Raw genomic sequence first — 13,247 nt, 5'->3', positions numbered from 1 at the left:
CCAACCCTTGGTGTCAGTCTTAAAGATGGTACCCTACATTCCCAGTGTGGGATTCTGGTCCCTAGTTCCAGAACAGAACACACCTTACTCTCAAAGAATTGCTTTTGTCTGTTCCAATCCATCTGAAGGATACCTAAATAACTGACACAAGGTATTTGGTTTACATTCAGTTAAATAGGAATTTACTCAGGATGAAAAAGCCATGGGCCTTCTTTAAGAACTTTATAAGGTAAATGAACAACCACAGATTTCTGGAGCAAAAGATTACAGTCGAGGCAAACAATGGATTAACTGAAAATCTGTGAGGAAAATCTTAAGAAAGAGTTCATTGGGGAAATTAAGACACTGGATAGTGTCCATGTTTACTAAGGAAATTGGAAAGTGTACTCATACCTGCAGAGAGGACACATACTCAGAGATGACCTAAGAAGAATCTAAGTTTTAACCTATGGCTTATCTTTACACTTCAGAGCAGAAAGTGAAGACCCAGGCAAGGTTGTTAACAGCCTGGCCAAGTGCTAATGCCTGCCTGAAAACATAATGACCAGGATATTTTTCTTTTCCTCCCTCCCTCCCTCCCTTCCTTCCTTCCTTCCTTCCCTTGGCATTCAAGGAAATCTCTGTCAAAACACTAGCTCAGTATAAACTAAAGGAAGAGAGGCTTCAGAGATTATACCTGACAAAGAATATAGACTTTACAAAAATAGTTTAGAAAAGTCACTAAACAAACATATAGCTCACAGCAAGCAAAAAGCCCAAACCCTCAGGAAGGGGAAATATCTGATTTCCAGAGTTAACCACATTATAGTATTCAAAAAGTCTAGTTTTCCACAAAAAAAAAATATATAGGAGGCAGAGGAACCAGAAAATATAGCCCATTTACAAAAGAAATGATAAAACTGTTCCTGGGGGAGCATAGATACTGAACTTAGCAGGCAAAGACTTTGAACCAAATACCTTAAATACACTCACAAAGATAAAAGAAACTATAAAGAGCTAAAGGAACACAGAGAACGATGCATAATCAAATTCAGAATATCAATAGAAATAAAAAAGTATTAAAAAGAACCAAATAGAAATTCGGGAGCTAAAATGTACAATAATTGAAATGAAAAAATTCACTAGGGATTTTCACTAGCATATTTGACAAGGCAGAATAAAGAATCAGTGAACTTGAAGATGGATCACTTGAAATAATTCAAACTGAGAATTGAATTTAAAAAGAGACAGAGAATTAACAAAGCCTATGATACTTAGGAAAAATCCAACAAGCATACCAATATATGGATATTAGGAGTCCCAGAAGGAGAGGAGAAACTGTAGCAGAAAGACTATTGGAAGAAATAGGGCTGAAAACTGCCTAAATTTGATAGCAATCATCAACCTACACATCAAAAAAAATTAAGGAATTCCAAGAAAGATAAACACAGAGACCCTCACTTACACATATTATAATCATCTTCCTGAAAGACAAAGACAAAGAGAAAATCTTGAAAGCAGCAAGAGAGAATTGACTTATAATTTACAAAGGATCCTCAACATGATTAACAGGCAATTTCTCATCAAAAACTATCAAGACCAGAGGAAGTGGCAGGACATGTTTAAAAGGGGGAAAGGAAGGGCGCCTGGGTGGCTCAGTTGGTTAAGTTTCCGACTTGGGCTCAGGCCATGATCTCGTGGTTCATGGGTTCAAGCCCATATCAGGTTCTGTCCTGTCAGCTCAGGCCTGGAGCCTCTTTCAGATTCTGTGTCTCTCTTTTTCTCTACCCCTCCCCCACTCATGCTTTGTCGCTCTGTGTCTCAAAAATAAATAAACTATTAAAAAGAGAAAATAAAATGGAGAAAGGAAAACAAGCCCCTGGGAATTCTATATTCATCAAAATCCTTCAAAAACAAAGGAGAAATTGAGATGTTTTCAGATAAGTAAAAGCTTATTTTTTAAAATAATAATAAGATTATTCATATAAATACAGAAGAGTTCATCATGGTAGACTTGCCTACTAGAAATGTTAAAAGGAGTCATTCCATTAGTCTGAGATGAAATGATGTTAGGCGGTCACTCAAAGCTATTTGAAGAAAGAAAGAACCCTGGTACAGTGAACCACAAAAGTAAATATAAAACCAGAATTACTTTATTTTTGTTTTTAACTCCTGTGTCCTATATGATTTAATAGACAACTGATTAAAATAATAACCATACATCTGTGTTAATGGGTATGCAATGTCTAAAGGTATAATTTGTGACAACACTGTAATGGGGAAGTAGATCTGTGTAGGAGCAGAGTTTTTGCATGCCATTGAAGCTAAAGTAGTATCAATTCAAACTAGATTCTTATAAATCGGCATGGTAAGCTCTAAAGAAAGTCTAATAAATATATTAAAAAGGATATAGAAAGGGGATCAAAATGTCACATTTCCCAAAAAAAACATCAACTAAACACAAAGGGAAGAAGTACTGGGGAAATGCAAAACTCGAGGGGTCTAAAATATGTAGAAAACAAATAGCAAAATGGCAGAAGTAAGATATTCCTTGTCAGTTGCTCATTTATGTGTAAGTGGAATAGACAGTTCTCCAAAAATAGATATAGGTGTTAAATGCATAAAAAGATTTTCATCTTTATTAGTTATAGGGAAATGCAAACCAAAACTACAATGCGATATTACTTCACACTCACTAGGATGGCTATAACCTTCCTAGTAGCATCCATTTGGGGAACGTAAAATGATGCAGCCACTATGGAAAACACTTTGGTGTTTCCTCAACAAGTTATACACAGAATTATCCTATGACCCAGCAACTGTATTCCTAGACATATACCCAAAATAAAAAAAAAAAAAGATACTCAAACAAATATTTGTACACGATTGTTCAAAGCACATTATTTTCAGTAGCCAAGATATGGAAATACCAATGTCCATCAAAATATATTGTGTACATATCATAGAATATTAGTCAGTCATAGAGATTACTGGAGTACTGATACATTCTACAATGTGGATGAACTTTACAATTTTATGCTGGGGCGCCTGAGTGGCTCAGTCAGTTAAGCTCCTGACTCTTGATTTTAGCTCAGCTCATGATCTGCACTGTCAGCACAGAGCCTGCTTGGGGTTCTCCCTCTCCTCTCTCTCTGCCCTTGGCATCTCTCTCTCCTTCTCTCTCTCAAAATAAATAAATAAACATTAAAAAGTGTTACACTAAATGACAGAAGCTAGATACTGTCACATATTGTATGATGCCATGTTTATGAAATATTCCAAACAGATACTTTTAGAGAACAAAAAGCAGATGGGTGTTGCCAGGGGGTGAAAGACGAGAAATGGGATTACTTAATTGATATGGGGTTTTCTTTTGGGGTGATCAAAATATTTTGGAACTACACAGAGCAATGTTTGTATAACATCGTGAATGGAATGGATACTGCTGAATTGTTAAAGCAAATTACATGAGTAGTAAATACCATACTTGTTACTTGGTCCGTGGAAATTTTATAAGGCTGCACATTCATTCTGATCTCTCCTACAGCATCTATCTTCCCTTTGTGAAATCTTCAAGCTGTGTTCCAGCAAACTTGAGCTGCTTGAGTGGAAATTGGTTAATCTAAGGATACTCCAGACCAGGGATGTGCTGATTTTGCTGACTCTGTGAGTAGAAGTTTTCTGTGCACCTCTTAAAGAGAAGATTTATATGACATACGACTCTTACAATTTCTCTCCTATGTCAGGGGCCTATTTTGGAGCCTACTTGTCAAAACTGGGTTGTCAGAAAACACCATTACAGAGGATATTATTGTTTAATGATTGCATTTTCTTTTTTTCATATATATAATAATCGACTTCTAAAACAGACCGGAAGTGGCTTTCAATACAAATGTAAATCAATCATGGTTCTTGAAATGAATTAAATGAAATGACTCTTATGTTTTGCTCTGAAGAAGCTGAAGTATCATATACTGTATGATGTGGTGTTTGATCATTTGTACATGCTCCTCCTTTTCTTTTCTTTCTTATACACCTGTTTTGCTTTTGTTCTTAAATTTGTTTGGGTGTTATTATATTTAATTCTACCTTTCATCCTGTTTTCATGTACCCATGTGTCCTCTGTTTGGACCTGTCCAGAATCTCGTGAATACCGTCTAGTTCCCAAAGTCTTAATGTTCCACTCCCCTTCAGTCTGGCATTTATAGAGGGCTGAGAACCAATGTAACTCAATTTCTTCACTTCTGGTCAAGAACTGTCACTCAGGTTATAAACCAGGTCACAGATTGGTGGATCTGCAAGATTTGGGGTAACTCTTGATTTTTGCCTAATGGAAAAGAGCATACCAATACTTTCAGGATAAATATATAAACTCACAGTGTGTCACACACCACACTCCTTAGCCAATAAGTAAAAGAGTGTGTAGGGGACAGAGGACCTGAATTGACCTTTCATTGGCCAGCTACTCACAATGATCAAGGGGAAGGCAACCTGGAAAGTTATTGCTGGTTTCAGAGTCTGTGATCCCAGGTGATGCCTCTTACAAAACTCTACATAACCCCAAAAATCACCAACGGGTAAAGACTAGAAGGAAGAAACAAAAACTGATATTACTTAAACATACGATGTTCCATATGAAAAAAATGGAAAAAAGTTCCAAAATAATTTGCTGAGTAATGGAGAGTTTAGCAAATTTGGTGAATAAGAGATCAAGAAATCATTTGTATTCCTAACCACAGCAACGGCGAAATAGAAAATTCAAAAGGAATAATGCTTATGTCCAGAATAGCAACCCAAACTATAAAATTCCTATGAATAAATTGATAAAAATATCTGCAAGATATTTATGAAGAAATGACTGACAGATAAAAATATACCCTGAATAAAGGACAAGTATATATTTTTTGTAATGGGAGAAATCAATATTATAAAGGCAGAACTTCGCCACAAATGAGTATATGAATTAAGTGCTGGTCTAATAAAAATCACAGCAGAGCTTTCCAAATAAATTAAACCCCAAAAAAATCTGGAATTCATAAGAAAGCAAAGGTTAAAGAATGTCTGAGAAAATATGGATAAAAGGCAGCAAGGAAGAGTGTATTCTGTAGAAGATAATAGCAATATCATGAAGAAATGTAATAATTAAGTCACAAGAGAAACTTCCTGGGACTTTCAAAAGCTTTGAACTTCTGCTGCCCAAACAGGATTTCTAACTATGGCACCAGCCTATACCTCCCCGGTCTACGCAGAAACTTTGGATTCTTGGTGCTATTATTATTTTCTTTTTGCGCTATCTGAATTTCAATTTGAGAGCAAATACCATTTATGCCTCTAAAATTTTCACTCATGTGTCTCCCTTTTTGCTACCATTGCTCATTAGAAACATCACCCACTCCGCTATTCAACCCTCCAGAGTCACGTTATAAAGAACCCCATTAGTGGTTTCAAAGCTTTTATACTTGTCCCTTTCTAAGCTCTTCATGCAGCAACTGGCGTAATTACCCAAATTTAAATGACGTGATGTTAACCTCCTGCCTGCAAACCTTCCCATGCAGATCCAAGTTGTCTTCACCAAGCCTCTAACAAATCATTAGACCAGGCCGACTTTCCCAGAGCTAACCAATGGTATTGAAGGTTTGTTTGCTTGCTTGTTTGTTTTTATAGATGTGGATAGTGTTAATTCAGATGAAAAATCCACTTGAAGATGAGGTTGGGGGGTCATGGGAGGTCTCCTCCATCCCCACACACCAGTTGAGATAGTGGGGTTCATGCTGCCTGTCTCTGGGGTATTTTGAGTTTATTTGTTTGTTGTTTGCTTAGTTCCCTTTTTTAACACTCTATAATTTCACATAAGATCTCCTGTTATTGTCCATACCTGGACTTCACTCCTAATCCCTTTGAAAAAAAAAGCTTTAAACCCCAGAAGATCAGCAGAGGCATTTAGAACAGACACGAAATTCTGTACTTGTGTATGTCTTTGGTGTGATGTTTCAGAAGTTCTTTTCTTTGGAAGAGTGGATTCTTAGGATTCCCTTACCATTTTCCCAGCCAGATAGATATGCATGTTCATGCATGTAGGTGCGTGCATGTGCATGCATACAAGCACTCCAGCATTTTAGTTGTTACTGCGAAATTTTTCAGACTCTCTTGTCTACCATGATGCTGGACATAGAAGAGTCTTCACAAATACCATTTTTATCCACAGATTTAAAACATCACTTAACACGTACATATTGGCTTTAAACTATCTTATGAAAATAATTTCATCCATAAAATAAAATGAAGTGTTAGATACATTTAGGCATTAGACACAAATACTTGTCATAACAATGAATGTGAATTTGCACACCATATGCATGAAAATATTCCTTGGGCTGTTGGATGAACTTGTGGAAAAATTTAAGGCTTGTTTCGGCTCCACCACAGGTATCTGTGAGGGAGAAGAATGGAATGGGCAATGCGAAAATGGAACTTCAAGTAACACTTGGGCAAGTTCAGCCTTGATTTTGCCCATTTAAGATAAGGTATGATTATTACATTACATATTGTCAACAAAATGGAGATATAATCTGTAGCTTTTTAAAATGTTTGAGATAGGGGCACCTGGGTGGCTCAGTTGGTTGAGCATCCAACTTCAGTTCAGGTTGTGATCTCATGGTCTGTGGGTTCGAGCCCCGCAACAGGCTCTGTGCTGACAGCTCAGAGCCTGGAGCCTGCTCTGCTCATTCTGTGTCTCCCCTCTTTCTCTGCCCCTCCCCTGCTTGTGCTCTCTCTCTCTCTCTGCCTCTCAAAAGTAAATAAACAATAAAAAAAAAAAAAAGAAAAAGAAAAGCAATCAATCAACTGTATGTCAGCTGCCCAAGTCTTAGGGTGATAGAAATGTGCTTGGTGAGCACAGGAGGCAGTGTGGGTGTCAGACTAATCATGGAGATTTGTATCCTAGTCTTCCTTGGATTAGGAAGGAACTTGGTCTCTGAAAATGAAGACAATAGCTAAAGTGTCCTGTTCTTTAGCTCAACAGTGTGCAGAATGGGGTTAGTGATGCTTGTCAAGTCCTAATGCACAAAACTGTTATAAAGGTAAATAAAATATTTTACAGATAATTTAAGACTAGTAAATTAGTTTTAGTGGATTTTAAATAGCATAGTTTGGAATAAGTTTGCCTTCACATATTGTCTTACCGGGATATCTACGTGATAGACTTGAAGTCACTCTAGTGGGTAAGGATCAGGCTGGATTCAGCCACTCAACTGGATGTGTTGATCAGTGAAGACTGCTAGAAAGTAGGAAGTCTTATTTGGTTAGGTCTCCCAGCAGTTAAGGATGTCAGTGATGGAGCCAGATGGCCTGTGTTCAAATTCCAGGGCCATTTTTATTAGCTATGCAGATAACTTGAATAAAATATTTCCTGCCTCATTTTCCTTATTGGAACTATGGAGATAATATTAATACTTTCCACTCACAGTCATTATGAACGTTAAATCATATAAAGTACTTAGAGCTGTGGTAAACAGAGTATGGGTAGCTGTTACCTTATAGATACCAATATTAATACTTGACTAGAGTTGGCTTGAGAAGCACAAATGTTAACTAGAATAAATGTTTCTATGATTTGGTTATAAAAAGAAAGCTGGAAAGGATAGCCCAGTGAGTTCAGATGTAGGAATAAAACATTTAAATAGTACTTGTGGGGCGCCTGGGTGGCTCAGTCCTTTGGGCATCCAACTTCGGCTCAGGTCATGATCTCACAGTTCGTGGGTTCAAGCCCCGTGTTGGGCTCTGTGTTAACAGCTCAGAACCTGGAGCCTGCTTCGGATCCTGTGTCTCCCTCTCTCTCTGACCTTCCAGTGCTCATACTGTCTCTCTCAGAAATAAATAAAACATTTAAAAAATTAAAAAAATAAATAAATAGTACTTGTGCTATAAGATTCGGTGTGACAGAGATGGGCATAGATTGAATGACCTTTTCACTGAAAGCTTTCAAAGCAGCCTGTCACCCAACCTGTCCCCTTTCTACTTGTCAACTTGCAGCCACCGCTTCAGACCCTGCAGCTGTACAGAACACCCACTCCTTGCACACCACTCTTCCCGCAGCACGTATGAATTTTTCTCTATCGAAATTTTATGATATCAGCAGCACGGATATCAGCCAAGCATGGGCAGGGAACAGGCCCGAACAAACAGTATCACTCTACGGGAAGCTGCAGGTTCAGTCCTACTTGTATATCCACACTAAACGCAAACACTTAACTCTTCCCCCAAAGTGCTCTAGAAGGCCTTACGCTTTTCTCATAGGCCTCTGTTAGAGAAGGGGTGATTTATGACACAGACACTCTGATGAAAATGAACTAGGTCTTCCCTGTAGAAATAAAGGAAAAGCATCAGGACCTGAATTCTGAAGTCAGTTACCATTGTCCTCTGACCAGATTGTGTTTGACCGCTCGGCCTGAATTACATCAGTCCAAAAGGGGAAAGCAATCTCAATGTCAAGTATACTTTCCCCCTTTACATTTAATCTCTCCATTTGCCACCCCATCACACATTATACTGGTTATTCACTTGATAAATTGACTTAGTAATGCTGTTTACACATCCAGCGGTTAAATGAATGGAATTTTTATTTCATCTGAAAGGTAAAACTCTTCTTTGAATTATCTCAGAATGCCTCATAACCATGTACTTCATGATAATAATTAAGTTAAATATTCAGCTTGGCTCATTGGAACTTTTAAAAATAACACACTTAGGGAATTAAAAATTGCTTTAGAATGATTTCTTCTCCCTAGAGAATTATTATATTTTCTGTTAATCACAAATTTAGGAACCATTGCACAGCTCTTAGGGCTATGAATATCATGCCTCATCGCTTAATTCTACCAACTCAGATGTCTCTTCAAAGAACTAGGCATTTAAATGTAAAGTTTTCAGTTGGGATTTCTTAATTATCTCTTAATAAGAGAAAAATATTAGCATCTGCTATGTCATTCTATTTATTCAGATAAAGATAAGAAATTCCAATACTAACACCATTGTCTAAATTTTTTTGAGCTCTTAAGAATATTCCATTATCCGGATAATGCAGGACGTAGGAATTCATTCATAGGTAATAGAATCACTGCTTCTCATTCATCTAGTTTGCATGCTGGAAATTACAGTTCATAGGAAATGTATGAAATCTAACTCAATGTAAGCTTTCTTTTTCATATCGTGGAAAAATAAAATATTAACGAATAGCAACAGCAGAATTTATGTGTTTTAATGCTTTGAAATTGGATGGTCCTAACTAAATGTAGTATTAATAAAAAGGAAGATGCTAACGTTCCCTTCGGTTATTTAACATATTGTTGAACCCTTAACATGCATTAAACCATGTGAGATAGAAAAGGTACAATGAAGTATGAGCTACATAACCCTCCCAAAGTAGTAACACATTATCTACTTATGGTATTATTCGACCTTGCATGTATACATGCTTTGTATCTTTACTGTTTCTAGCCATGTAATGCAAAGCATTCTTCCAGTGATCTTTCAAAGCTCTATCTCCCTTCCACCCTAAAGATTGTGATAAGCTTCACGTTACATTTAGATTGTCTTCCATCCAAAGTCTCTGCTCCCAACTTTGTTCACTATAGGTCTCTGCCTGCAGAGATACTACTCCCACGTGACAGTTGATTCCAGGGGCACACTTTCCTGTTGGAGGCTACTGGTTTGGAATTAATACGTATCTTAGTCTTTTGTAAGCAAAGAAGAGTTCCATCCAGGCAGCTGACCTGATGAAAATGAAGTAACCTCATTAACTCTGAAAGCGAGCATTTGAAATTGAGCTATATGAATTTGTATGCTCAGTGAGAAGGTCAAAGCGCATACGGTAACCACGGCCATGACCCGGTTACCTGTATTAATTGGCCACACCTCAGTTACCTGTAGGGCGAATTTGCTGGTTAGTGATGATTTTTCTAAGTTTTCCCACACACGATAGGTCATTTATCTTACTTGTTAATTATGCCAAGTGCATCTTCCGTTTGCTGGTGCACTGGATCTTAGCAACTTCGGGAATAACTATGTATGAGTCGATGGCAGGCTGCGGTTTCTGCATCAGGAAACAGGCAGAATGAGAGACTTAAATATTGAACCAGTTCTCTTACTACTGTAAGTGATTTTCGTGGAGTGAGTGAAGCCCTCCTAACAGTGGTAATTATAGAACGATTAGAGAATTATTAGCTTGGTGCTGATGACAGAGGCCCTGGGTCCCCAGACATTTTTCTTCTTACCTTTGTGCATATTTCTCTGATACTAAGTGTAATTTATAGTGGGTCCTGAACTTTTTAATGAAATATTGTATAAGGAAAAGAGGCATTGCAAAAATAAATAAATAAATAAATAAATGCGAAGAAGAAAATGAAAATTTCCTGTAATTGCACCACCCAGAGAAAATTGCATTATCATGGTTTGTATTCCAAGATCTTATTTATTTATTTATTTATTTATAATTATTTTTTAATGTGTATTTATTTGAGGGAGAGAGACAGGAAGACCCAGAATCTGAAGAAGGCTTCAGGTTATGGAGCTGTCAGCACAGAGCCTGAGGTGGGGCTCGAACTCACAAACCATGAGATTGTGACCTGAGCCAAAGTCAGATGCTTAACCGACTGAGCCACCCAGATGCCCCTCCAAGATCTTTTTTAAATACAATATGTAAATAAGTATATTTTCCTTTTCTTTCTTTTTGTTTTGTTTTAGAATGGGCTCCTCCTGTGCTCTCTTAGCCAGCATTTTGCTGTTTCGTGTAGAATGGTATATTGCAGATCATTTTTATGTTGTTATGTTGGAGATTTCCATTGTCATTTAGTGTCCATGTCGTATTTGATTGTAATTAACTAATATGCACTTAGCTAATCCCCTTTAGTTTGACACTGAGGTATTTTTCCTTTTTTTTTTTTTTCTTATTTCAAACCACAGTGTGATAAGTACTTTTGGTTACTTTCTTTATTATTATTTTGCCTCGAGTTTTGACCAGATGTTAGATAATGTTGTGTTTAACATATTACTTCCCTAATTAGTATATCAGATTGTTACCTCAAAGCCTTAGTTTGAAGCATTGTGTCAAAATTACTTAGGAATTTGTTTCTTGAATAGATTGCTCATTCTCGGCCCTGGGGAGTCAGAACCAGAGCTTCTGAGGTGAGGCCCAGCTAAATATTTGTTAAAATCTCTCAAGTCTACTCTAACGTGGAACCGAAGAACCAGGAACAGAGCTGAGGAAATTGGCTTCTCGTCGCTCGTACCAGAAATATTTCAGCAAACTGGGGCAATTGTACACCCGGAGTGGTAGTTCACTTCCTGCATGTGGGCAGCTGGTTTGTCATTCAACACTTCCGGGGCCCACATACTGGGTCATTCCACCCTTTCTGGAGATGAGCAAAGGAAAGAGGCCCTGAGTACTGCAGACATTTAGTACGGAAGCGTTGGAAGTATCTGAAGCTAATGTCTGAGAAAACTTGTATTGACAAATTCCAGGTTCGTGGCATTCCTGCACTCCTTATCAGGGCCTTTCACTTTTCAATTTTCAATGCCCAATGCCATTGTCTCTATGACAGCTTTCACATCTCATTAATCTGAATTCATAGTTCACAGTCTCATCCTGTGGAACTGCCATTTTGATCAGTGTTAGGTTTGAACCCACGACCGAAGTTTATAGCCCACATCGCTTGTAAACCTCCACAGGTACCAATAAATGATGCACTATTGGATTCAGATAGTCCTGATCAATATAGCTAAGTGAGGCCTGGCATGGAGTATTTTCTCAATAAATGTTTATTAAGTCAATGTTAACTAAATAAAATTTGTTTGGAAAAGAAAGCAAAAGCTGAAGAAGAAAAAGGTTTTCCCTCATATTTTTATTTTTCTTTTTTTTTAACGTTTTATTTTTATTCTTGAGAGAGAGAGAGAGAGAGAGCAGTGGAGGAGCAGTGAGAGAGGGAGACACAGAATCCCAAACAGGCCCCAGACTCTGAGCTGTCAGCACAGAGCCTAGTGCGGGGCTCAAACCCACGAACCGTGAGATCATGACCTGAGCCAAAGTCGGATGCTCAACCCGCTGAGCCACCCAGGTGCCCCTTCCCTCATATGTTTAGATAACAAAAGAGAAAATTCATAACCACTGAGAACATGAAAACCAGAAATCCGGGTTTGTCCAAACAGCTTAAAAATCACCTTGTAGCTTCCATTACTATTTTCTTAAGAATCTAAGTTACTCCGGATAGTGATTTATTTGGTACCCAGGAGTCATGAGATTTTTCTGGGGTAGGTGCCTCCTTTCATTATTAATCCAATCAGCAAGCTTGAAAATTTTGAAGGAAAGAATGTCATCCCAGATGTACTGAGGTTTTGCCTGACAGTCCTCTGAATAAATGGACATGCAGTGTAATTACTCTTGTCATTTGAGGCCAACCAAAGCCTCAGGAAGCTTAAAACGGATGCGTGCACTAAAGTAGGGTAACCCGTCAAGGGCAATTTCAGAGGAACCCTAGCACCAAGAGACTGGATAGCGATCCACTTAAATCCATATTTATATGCTTTGAAATACTGTATACATTCCCCGCTTTATTTTTACACGTTAAAACCCATTTTGTTTCCGTCATGGTTGTAATAAGTCCCAGTTGTCATCGTGGTTTTCCTTCTGTCTTTGGTATCTGATAGATAGCAGGCAGTTTCACTGACACACTTACTTTCAGCCAATTCACCAGGCTTTGTTATATGAAAGGCTCTCCCCCCCTGGGATTAATTGTGCGGGTCTGAAGGCGAACTGAAGGCAATCTCCGGGTTCTACCCAGCAACGTAGCTGTGGACGTCACATGCTCCCACGGGCTTGAGGTCAGTCTTGCCTCTAATTAACGGTTTTGTTCCCATGCCCCTGCAGATTGAACCTTCCTGGGCTCCATCACTATTTGAAGCAAGGCAGCGTTTCCCACACCCCTTGAATGATTCTAATATACGCTGTTAATCAAGCAATGGCTGTGTGAACTCCCTTATGCCTCTCCCGATCCGTGGTGTTCTCTCGCACGGTTAATATGCGGTTGATGTTCCAATAGACCATGGAACGAAGTCTCTTTAAAAAATATCTTATTTTTGGGGGGGCGCCTGGGTGGCTTAGTCGGTTAAGCGTCCGACTTTCGCTTAGGCCATGATCTCGCGGTTCGTGGGTTCGAGCCCCGCGTCGGGCTCTGTGCTGACTGCCAGCTCAGAGCCTGGAGCCTGTTTCAGATTCT

The sequence above is a fragment of the Crocuta crocuta genome, unplaced genomic scaffold, assembly GCF_008692635.1.
Source record: "Crocuta crocuta isolate KB4526 unplaced genomic scaffold, BGI_CrCroc_1.0 scaffold101, whole genome shotgun sequence".
In the NCBI taxonomy this organism is placed as follows: Eukaryota; Metazoa; Chordata; class Mammalia; order Carnivora; family Hyaenidae; genus Crocuta; species Crocuta crocuta.
Note: the sequence above shows the minus strand (reverse complement) of the source record.